Below are 12,047 nucleotides of genomic sequence, written 5' to 3'. Positions count from 1 at the left end.
TACAAACCAGGAAATAATTCTTATCGTATTTATAGGTCATGTTCGTGAAAAGGGAAGGGGATTGTAGATAAGACATTAGGAACATATCCGCTATCAACTTTGAAAAGAATTGTCCTTAACGGCCAAGCAACTCGTAATGACGTCCGTAAACTTTCCAAAGGGATGATTTCAACTTAACCATTTGGATTTCTTGGTTTAAAAACTTCTTTGTGAGCGGCTACCCTCAATGACATCATGAAAAGAAACATAAGCCCAGAAATATCGTATCACTAAGGGATTATATTCCGTATGCAGGCGCTGTTGGAATGTAGCTACATAGAAATGAAAAGTTTACAATTGGGAGTCTGAAATGATTTGTTGTCGTAAAGTTATTTTTTCAACCGACCGTCATTGTCAATTTATAGATGTAAGTCAGGATATGAGACATACTTTAGTGTATCTGTTGTATCGTTCATTTTTTTATGAGATAGATGCGTTACACGTACTCACTTAAATTTGATTTATTTAATGAGAGAACATCATCTATACAGTGGAAAGTAAAGTAAAAAAATGCTGCTAACTTCTTTGCTACCTTCATAAAAAGTCAGCCTTATAGGAATTAAGGAAGAGGGGCAGAGTTCGATCCCATGGAATGCCGATAGTTTTTTAAATACGTCCTCTAAACGTAAAAAAAATGTTGTCAATCAAGAAATCAAACATCTTAATAACGTCAGCTTCAGAGATTTCTTTGTTTGAATCAAAAAGATTTATCCCTGATATCGCTCTATTTTCCTTTTTTTTCTCTCTCAGTTAAACCAAATATAACTCCTTTTTCTCCTGATACAATGGATACAGAAGAAGCAACAAGTTTTAATATATCATGTAAATCATATGGAAGTCGCCCTACAGCCTTCATATACTGGTTAACTGGACAACAAAACAGTAACGTTACATCAAACTCATCTACCGAATCTATACATGATTCGTCAACAAATACATATACAGTGACATCTACTTTAAAATACAGAGTGGATAGAAGATATAATGGACAGAAGCTTATATGTAGAGCTAGTAATGTTGCTGGTTACATGGAAACATCTCTAACATTAAATGTCAAATGTAAGTCAACCTTCACTCATTCTACAAAATATAAAATTGAGAATGGAAATAGGGAATGTGTCAACGACACAACAAACTGACCATAGAACAGACAACAGCAGAAGGTCACCAATACGTCTTCAATACAGCGAGAAACTCCCGCACACAGAGGCGTCCTTCGGCTGGCCCCTAAACAAATAGATATACTAGTTCAGTGATAATGGACGTCATACTTAACTCCAAATTATACACAAGAAACTAAAATTAAAAATCATACAAGACTAACAAAGGCAGGAGGCTCCTGACTTTGGACAGGCGCATAAATGCAGCTGTGTTAAATATGTTTTTTGAGATCTAAACCCTCCCCTATACCTCTAGTCAATATAGAAAAGTAAACGCATAACAATACGCACAGTAAAATTCAGTTCAAGAGAAGTCCGAGTCAGATGTCAGAAGAGGTTACAATTTTTTTTTTAAATTACAATAATACATAAATAACAACAGACTACTAGCAGTTACTGACATGCATATTAGTTATACTGTGGGCTACTGACCACCTATATATCGAATGAGGTATCTTACACACTGTGTAACGAATTTGTCTTACTGATTATCTTAAAATGTGGTGTTTAAACTAGTTGCATAACAAGGATGTTATGTTTTTAAATTGATGTGTTTTCAGCATTTACATCAATTGTTCACCCTCTTTTTTTCATATGTTGTCTGCCGGGTGGAACGTTTCCGATTTTTCTTAACGCCGTGTTGTTTTTGTTCCACTTCGGGTTAAAGTTTTTTGTCGAGGTATTTTTTGATGAAGTTGAAGTCCAATCAACTTTAAACTTAGTACGTATGTTCCCTATGATATCATATGTTTAATGTTAATGCCACATTAAAGTTCTGATTTTCACGGTCCACTGAACATAGATTCTGATAGTGCGGATTGGGTATCCGTGTACTAGGGACACGTTCTTGTTTCAACTACATCAAATCTGTCCTCCCTCGGTTGCCTTTCTTAGAAATATGTTTCAAAAGTAAAGCACACAGTCATTCAAGTACATGAATATTCCAGCTTCTGACAAAATGTCTACGAGTTTTAACAAGGGAATGACAGACGTAAAATATCTGGTGGAAAGTTATATGTATATGATGTTGTATGACTATTGAAGCTACAAAAATAATCGTTAGAGATATCTGATCATATGTATCAACATCCTGATATTTGTGTATGACGATCACTACTGGACGAAAAAACAACTGTCCATACCAGTAACAGTCGTTGTACGACTGTCTTAGTCTGTAAAAGACAAGTACTGACTGTCAAATCTGTCATATTTCGTTGCAACAGTTCATTTATGTCTGTCCCAACTTTTCTACGGGTTGTGAAAGTCAAAAAATGCTACCATCAGTCATTTCAGAACTGTTGCAGTGGTTTACCGTGTTGTCACAGTCAAAATCTATTTATTACAGTCTTTCTAATAGTTGTGGCAGTTGCATTATGTCCGTCCCAACCTTTTAATAGTTGGGACAGTTAAAATTTGTTTGTGTCAACTTTTCAGACGTTGATGCAGTCAAAAAATATTTGTCACAACGTTTTTAGAGTTGGGACAGTCGTTAAATGTTTGTTACAACTTTCTAAAGGTTGGCACAGTCATTAAATGTTTATTACAACTTATAAAAGGTTGACACAGTCGTTAAATGTTTAAAACAAACACTTCATAGGTTGATACAGTCGGTAAATGTTTTAATACAAATATTTTAGCGTAACGGTAGTCCATCAGTGCAAAAAAAAAATAAGTCTCACCCGGCTCTCAAGATTTGATTTTGTTGTGAAATAGTCCATTACTTATACTATTATCGTCTATCGTGCGATTGTAAACTTGTTTTGCTGTTTATTCATTTATTTTGCGATCGTTGTTTGTCTTTTGTCGTTTTCCATTTATTGCCGTAGCATTGTCCGTTCATTTTTGACAGTCATGTGCGTTTGACTTTAAATAATCCTTTTGATATCCTTACTTTTTATTTTATAATATTTGTTTTATAACATTTTCGTTCATAACTGGTTTTAAAAACCAGAAGCTTTCGTTTAAAATAGAGTTTTAATATTATTGCAGAAGAATGAGAAGATGATAATGGATTCATTCAAATTCATATTTGATAAATTCTGCATAATAGAAAAATGTACAAGGGTGTACCTGAAATAAATTTAAAGATTATGACTAAGTTACAAATATTGTACAGGATAATAAAACAGTTTTAATTCGAATTACACCAAGAGGGACATTTCCGATGATTAAAAAAATAATTAGTAAAATCTGTCAAGTTTCATTAAAAACGGAAAACAATTCTTCACCGTAAACGATTTATCCACTTTAATTTTTTGTCGGCAAAAACACAAAAAAACCTGGACCTCAGGTCGGCAAACCATATTTTTACACAGGTAACTACAGATGTTAGACCACATGTTCAATAATCTGAGCGGGAAAATACAATAGGTGAGTAGAAATTATCAATATTTTAAAGCATGTCTATCGAATAATCATGGATTCATAATTTTGAAGGGAAAATGTGCACATTTGTCGGCTTACAGACCTTACAATGTGTTCTCATTGGCGGATCTAAAGGGGGGGGGGGGTTCCAAGGGTTCGAACCTCCTTTGTTTTGGCCGCTCAATGCATTTAAATGGGGACTTATAGTTGGACCCCCCCCCCCCTGTTTCGTTCTGGGTTGGACCCCCTCCCCCCTTTTTAGCTGGATCCGCCACTGATCCTACGGAATCTATATTGAGATACTCCGATAGGCTATATCTAGCTATGAATCGACGTTCTATATTACCACACTCGTGCATAGTTGCATGTTCCAGGGAAAATATAAGCTTTGAACCTCCTTTGAGCTTCAATGTTAGAGTTGTATATCGTAATAAATCATTGAAAGTCATAAAGGACACCGTTCCCCTCCCCCTATTATCATGTGTATGTCATTTATTGATTGATTGGTGTTTAACGTCTAGTTACAAATAATACATAGATAGCATAGCTAATTGTGTAAATAATATTTGAATACAAACTCTCCTTTGTATAATTCAACACCAAACATCGGGTTTTTATATGTTTGTTCGAAAGGTAACAATATGATAGACCACATATCAGGCTGAAGCTAGTACCCGTACTCAAAAGTGTTTCTTCTAGGCATTGTACAATTTAATTAAATTGTACGATGAGAACAGTTTTATATTTTCCATCATTTATATGGGCATATGAAACTCTTTTATCTATTATTGATGTCAATTATATACAGTTATGGCCCATAGAGAAGGGAGAAGGTGAATATTCAAAATTGTCAACTCGAGAAGGTAAGTTTATTGAGGTTGCATCACGAAATGAAATAATTTCAAAGGCCTGGCAATTTGGAATATTCATCGCTCCTAAAGGGGCCACCATTGTTTTACTATACCGAACTAAAAGTGGAAGGGCTTTTGAAGCATAAACAAAAACGCTTACCTTCATTCATTATACAAAAGTTGAGGTTCAGAAACGTCTTATATTTCTCGTTTGTAAAACCAAGGTAGAATATTTTTGTGAAAGGTTGATGTCCCTTAAAGGACGAGATATCATCAGCACTATATGCATTTCAAAAGACTTATTGTCTCGTCTCTTGATGTTCTTCCTCAAACGTGAACGTTGCCATTTGTTTTTATTAACGACTGTGACGTCATTTTCATGGGAAATAACTCGTGTATAAGTCAAGAAATTCAAACGGTTATTACCCGGTGAATTACAGGGTATTTTTGGGAGTAATTCGACCTTCCTTGCAATTAAATGAAAATTAAATGATTTATTTCATGTCAGGTGATATCGAGTTACCCAAAAGAATTGTTTGTAATATATGTGTAATATATTTGTAATATACAATATCATGTTTGTTTGATGATGATGTGAATTACGCAAATTAATCATTATTTCAAACCGATGCACCCACTGTTAATGTAGAAAACAAGACCTTTTCTTATAATCAATCACAAAGACAGATTCGTAGCACTCTTGATGGTAATCCTACAATAAACACGTGTAATTGGCACCATCGATCAAAGTAGGGTGAACATATCAGAGATTTTATGGTTAATAACCAGATATTGACCTTACCTACAGTACCTAAACATCAATGGTATCAAGACACTGGTGAATATATCTGTACAACTGAAAATGGAATCAGCGGACTAAATGGTCAAGTGAAACAGATAGGTTCCGGATATGTTACAAGTAATGGTAGGGTAGGCTTATTTTATAATACTGATCACATAAATATATATATATATACACATGTTATGTTATATTTGTTATTCTCGTGGGATTTTGTCTATGTGTGTTACATTTTAGTGTTATGTCGTTGTTCTCCTCTTATATTTAATGCGTTTCCCTCGGTTTTAGGTTGTTATCCCGATTTTGATTTTGTCCATGGATTTATGAGTTTTGAACAGCGGTATACTACTGTTGCCTTTAGTTAATATATTCTCTCGTTTGGTCATATTTGGTTAGAAATAAATAATGTTTATACATATGTGAAAGTCAAACATATGTCCAGGGATGGTATGAATCTTAAATTCGTAACCATTTGGTTTTGTTTTTCAAATCCGTTGCCCATTGTTGTTTTAATCTGATCAGTTCACAAGTAAAACTGTCTATGCTCTTAATATCAACCCTCGTTATTTGTGAACAGCATAAAAAAAACACGTAAATTAATGCCGAAATCATACACTAAACTAAACTATAGCATAGACACTCGTAGCAATTTCAGTAATATAGCATGGTCTATGTGTGTGCTTTATAATTTTATTATCTTTCTATTGGTGTCTTCCTCGAATGCCAACATTTTACATGTATATGTTACCTATTCCTTGAATGCCAACAAAAATATTTCAAAAGACATTTATACAAGAACAATAGGTGTTTTTATAACTGTCTAAATTATCTTATATGTATTTAAATGTTAAAATTAATTGGTGATTTTGATAAAATTGCAACATTTTTTCACTTTTTGATAAGAATAAATAGTAGATTTTTGGGTTAAAATTATTATGAATTCTAAAGAAATAAAGATATTAAAACATTTTTATCACTTTTTAATTAAAAACAAATATTTTGGGAATGGAAATGTTTCTAATCATATGACATATTACGAAAATTAAAGGAATTCTAGCTCAATACAATATTTCAATATTAAAAAAAAGATAGAGATTTATTCAATTCCATATCATTTTGAATATCATTATTGAATATGAACTTTGCAAATGAACTAGTAACTAATCCTTACACTTGTAATGGACTGTTAAATGTGAAAAATGCTTGTTTAAAATATTCAACAATTGTTATCAGATAACATAAGTAGTGTTTTTTGTCAATCTGCTAATATGTTAGCTAATGTTATGATATATGTTTTATTGTCTGTGTGCTCTGTCTACAAACAAATAATATAATATTCAAATTATACATAATAAACACATGAACAATATATTATGAAGCACTTAAAATAAATAATAAGGGTGTAATATCATAACCAAGAAAAATATCATAAACAATGGAACAAAATAAAACCGTTTAATCTAACATGAGATAAAGTTTCGAGAAATTCCATCAAGTAGTATTTGAGGATATTACAACACACACAATTGTAGAAATTTTGAAAAGAAAACTTCAAAGTCCAAAGATTCTTTTGTAGAACTTGTGCATCCTTGAATTCCTGACAATAGGCACATGTTGACTTTGTGATGCAACAATTAAAATAAAAAAAAATATGTAAAGAGAAGATCATATTGATCAAGCAGTAACAGCAAAAAATTATGTTCAACAACTTGACAAGCATGAATTTGATATAGCTACATGGAATTTACCTATGTTTAATTAGTATTATTGTTTTAATAAGAATACTATTTTGTTGTGATAACTTCTTGCACCTATTCCTCAAATGCCAGCATAATATTACAGGTAAATTGTCGGTAAATCAAGGATATTGGCATTCAAGGAATAAACCTTCCTATTATATAGTTTATTCATGTATAAATATTGCAGTATACATAAACTTCCTATTTAAATTGATCTACATGTTTCCGTTGACTGTATATCTGTTTTACTTTAACCTCAATTTAATATTAATGGATTAAATTTCTGTGTTTTAGCTCCACCAACAGCTGACAATGAAGACAATACCATACAATATGGAACATTAGGTCAAAGTACTGAATTGAAGATAAATGTGTACAGTATTCCAAAGTATTCCAATATTCGTTGGTATAAAGGAAGTATACTGTTAGGCCCGAAAAAATACGTTACGACGGAAGAGCCTTCCATGGTTAAAGATATGTTTCATGGTGTAAACGTACATTTAGATGGTTACAGGGTTACACTGACGATGCCTGATTTACAAGAGGCGGATTTTACAACGTATACCCTACGGCTTTATTATGGTAGCCTGTATGTAGAGCATGACGTTTCTCTGAAATTAGTCGGTAAGTATTTTCAAAAATTGTATGGTGGATCGCTTTTGAAAATAAGTTTCACAGATGACAATACATATGTTCTTGTTTTCGTAACCTCAATTTTACCTCTTTTCCTTTCATGTTTTATTCCCAAATAATATTGATCACCGAGTTTTAAAGCTTAATAAATGAAGACATTATCTTTCAAATGTAATCATTTTAATTGAAGTCTGGAGCTGGCATGTCAGTTAAATGCTAGTAGTCTATTGTTATTTATTTATTATTGTCATTTTGTTTATTTTCTTTTGTTAAATCTTTTGACATCAGACTCGGATTTCACTTGAACTGCATTTTATTGTGCGTATTGTTATGCGTTTACTTTTCTACATTGCTTAGAGGTATAGGAGGAGGGTTGCGATCTCATAAACATGTTTAACCCCGCCGCATTTTTTCGTCTATATATTTTTAAAGGGCCAGCTAAAGGACGCCTCCAGCTGCGGGAATTTCTTGCTGAAAGACCTATTAGTGACCATCTGCTGTTGTCTGTGATATGGTCTGGTTGTTGTCTCTTTGACACATTCCCCGTTTCCATTCTCAATTCTATAAAGAAAAATGTAATATTTCCTTCTGTGTTGCTAATAATCATTTACTTTCCGCTTTAAATGAGAATTGTTTTAGAGAAAATGTCTTAAAAATATAATTTAAGATAAAGATAAATATATATTTTTTTCGTTATACGCATTCCAATTGATACCGTATCATTAACTTTACAATGTTACCAATTGAATGGAACAATTATCAAATAGAAAAGTATTTGCTCACCAATTTTTTTGTTATTTGATTATAACAGATAAATATACCTACATTTTGTACATTCGGTAAAAAGCTGATTTGAGACTTTTTTTAAAAGCGGTTTGTCGGTTTATCAATGACTCTGTACGTTGATCAGGGTTTGCAGTATCTATATTATATAGGTGAATGTTCGTTGATTAAGTTGACTACGAGTCCATTGAATGTCATCTACAAAGGAATAATTTATTTCATTTTATTTTATCGTTAACTTTACAAATAATAATGTACCTATAGCAAAATTGGTCAGCATCACAAGGAGAAGATTTTTACCAGTCAAATGGTTGTATTCCCTGAGAAAGACAAATATAATGAAAGTCATAAAATGCAATATTTCATGAACAAACAATGAAAAAAAAAACCGCTTAACTTCATAAAATCCCGTTAGCGGGTAATCGAGAACAATCGTGAGTTCTTTTTAAAAAAGTATTATTTGGATGTGTTTTCTTTAATTTGGTCATTTATGACGAACTGAGTTTCCATACTCTTATTAATTTTATAGTCAACCCTTAAAACAACAAGGTATGTACAAAAAAGCAAAGTAATAAAAGTACCAAACTTTCAAAGATGGGAAATCCTATATAAAGGACTAGGGGCTATAAGGGCCATTTTTGGCCCCAACCCCGAATTTCATTTAATTTGTCATGTTGTAAGTCTATACCATAGACCTTCTGAAAATAATTGAATTTTGGGTCTAGCTCGTTTATTCTGTTGCCTATCAACCAATATAATATAGCGGAGTTCAACTAATCAAATATGATTATTATATACAGCTTTAATATATCTATATTCGAAATTAAACCTGTTTAGCATGTAGTGAACTTTACAATTGTACACTATTTAAATTTTACATAATTAAATGCACATTTTTGCCAAATTCACTGTTGTTTCTCCCTAGCAACACATCTGTGTCCATGGCAACTGCAATTTGTTTTCTATTTCACAAGATTTAATTTTAAATATGATGCAACAGAAAGGCAATTTAAGATGCAAATTGTAAAAAGTAACAAACTCCAAAGTAAATGTTATGGGGAAAAGCAATATTGAAACGTCAACAAACAAAACAAAACACCAGGTATTGCTGGTATATACATATTGTGCTTCTAGTGCCGGGTGGGGTTTCACTAATCAGTGACAAGAAGAATAATATGAAGACAAGAACACATATTTAGCGCTAAGAAATCTTAATATCAATTATCTAAAATAAATAGATACAGACACATGCATTAAAAGGTGTTTTAAATGTCGGTGTATTTCCATTACTGTAACAGTAGTTATGTTTCAGGTAGGGGTTTTGGAGGGGGCACTTTTATTTACAAGATGATAGGACGTGCCTCAGGAATAGATCACCTTTTTTAGCTTAAAATAAATAAAAAGTTAAGAAAACTATCAGATATATATGATAAGGACAATAAAGTTCCCATAACGTCTTTGACTGTCAACTTGTTTGGTGTTCCCGCTGTGTCTTTATCAACCAATGTTTTTCTTTTGACACTTAAGTATTCCTCTTTTACATAAAACCACATGAAACCAAATCAATATTGGAAAAGGTAGCTTTTTTTCGTACGCAATATATGAAAAGGTATATATTTTTTAAATGTAAAACTGGGTGAGGTAACAAAACAGCGGCACCCCTATCAATTAAGTATTGAAGTACACCCCCACCCCACCCATCTAGTCATGTGTAGAGGATTGTTATGGTTCACTTTTCGAAATTCTTTTTATTTTTATTATCTATTTCAGACGTCCAGATTTATAACCATATCATTCTATAGCATTACAAAACTGGTACATGCTACTATCTCAAATAAATCTGTATTCTTAAAATTTGTCTATATTCATTATATATATTATTAGTTTTATTGTAGTTTTTGTCACTGTTCATCTTTCGCCTCCACTAATCTTAGTGTCGTATGACTTGGTCTTTGATTAATTATCATGACAATATTCATTATATATACATCAAAATACTTGAAAACAAGAATGTGTCTTTAGTACATGTATGCCCAAATCATAATGACTAACAAAGGCTAGTTAATCCTGAATTGGGACAGGCGCAAAAATCGGCGGGCTTAAACATGTTATTTTAACATCTTAAATTCCCTCTGAGTCTCCCTTTACCTCTAGCCAAAGTAGAACAAATCAAACACACAACAATACGCACAGTAAAACTAAGTTCAAAAGAAGTCTGAGTTTGATGTCAGATTAAACTTCTTTGACCCAAAACAAATACCTGAAGCGGGACACAAGGACGATCAGACGAACAGACAAACGGACGCACAGACCAAAAAACATAATTTCCACAAATGGGGCGTAACAACAAAACCGGGTCCATTTTTAAAATAACACATTATTTTTACACATGATTATAAAACTATTGAAAACATAACCTTTAAAAAGGTAACAGACATGTAGGATGCTTACATACTTCAGGCACTTGTTTCTATGCATGATGGGAAGGTCAACTAACCATATATATATATATATATATATGCATGTATATACGGATATATGGATAGTCTACCATATGCCGTTTCCGTTCTCTTACCATCAAATTATCTAGAAGTTGTTCTCTATGCTCATTACCAACAAAGACACAACCAATTGGAATATAGGTAATTTCATTTTCAAAATAAATTTCGTGTTTCTTTCCAATTACGTAAATCTATGCAAAGTAATATTTTAAATTCGCCCCCCCCCCTTTTTCCTTACATAAATCATGGATCCGACCCTAATACCAGAGAGAGAAGAGTGCCCAATTCAAACCCCAGATTTTGAATTGATAATTAGCAGAAACATAAGAAATGTACAGATTTTGTTATATTGAAGGTCTATCTAAAATTTCATAATTAAAAAAAAAATGTTCTCAAAGTTGTTATTGACTCCCTTACACATGTAGTTTATTGCTTTCGGATTCTTTAAGGACATTTAACTAGATATACTTACGGACATAATATTAGGAATACACGTTTCATTCATAAACAAAAAAAATAAAGTTCCTATAGGCATAAGAATGTATAAATTAAACTTTGTCAGATGAATAGGTCCAATTTGGACGGCAAATTTCAGCTTTTTATTGCTCCGCTTGGCTATGAAAAATATAAAATAAACTATCGCACCAACCTTACACCAAAAAGATTTTTTATCCGAAGTTTGATGTATAAACTTGTCAAAATGTTAAAATGTCTAATTGGTGGAAGCATGGTGCGGTGGTCAAAATTTCGAAAAAACCATCCAAATTTCTGTATTTGTGCTTATTTTCCCAACTATGACGTTATTTGCACCTACCATTGTGACGTCATTGAACCTTTTTTTGTTAGATAAAAATATTTTTTTAAATCGTTGACTCATATTCTAATAACCATTTTAGGCCATTATAGCCCCCCCCCCCCCTCCCCCTACTTCTTTGCCTCATACACAATAAACAAATGAAAAACAACTTTCAGATTCCTGACTTGGTACAGGCATTTTCTTATGTAGAAAACGGTGGATTAAACCTGGTTTTCGACCGCATAGACTTCCTTTATATTAACAGCAATGGCTATGTGTGAGCAAAACAAATAGTCAAAGTAGTTAAAGATATCCAAAATAAGAATACATCTGTCAATTTGTGTTATGATATTAATCACTATAAAACCAAAAAAAATATGTC

The sequence above is a fragment of the Mytilus galloprovincialis genome, chromosome 6 (assembly GCF_965363235.1).
Source record: "Mytilus galloprovincialis chromosome 6, xbMytGall1.hap1.1, whole genome shotgun sequence".
NCBI lineage: Eukaryota > Metazoa > Mollusca > Bivalvia > Mytilida > Mytilidae > Mytilus > Mytilus galloprovincialis.
The sequence above is the reverse complement of the archived record's forward strand: the minus strand, read 5'-3'. Positions refer to the sequence as shown.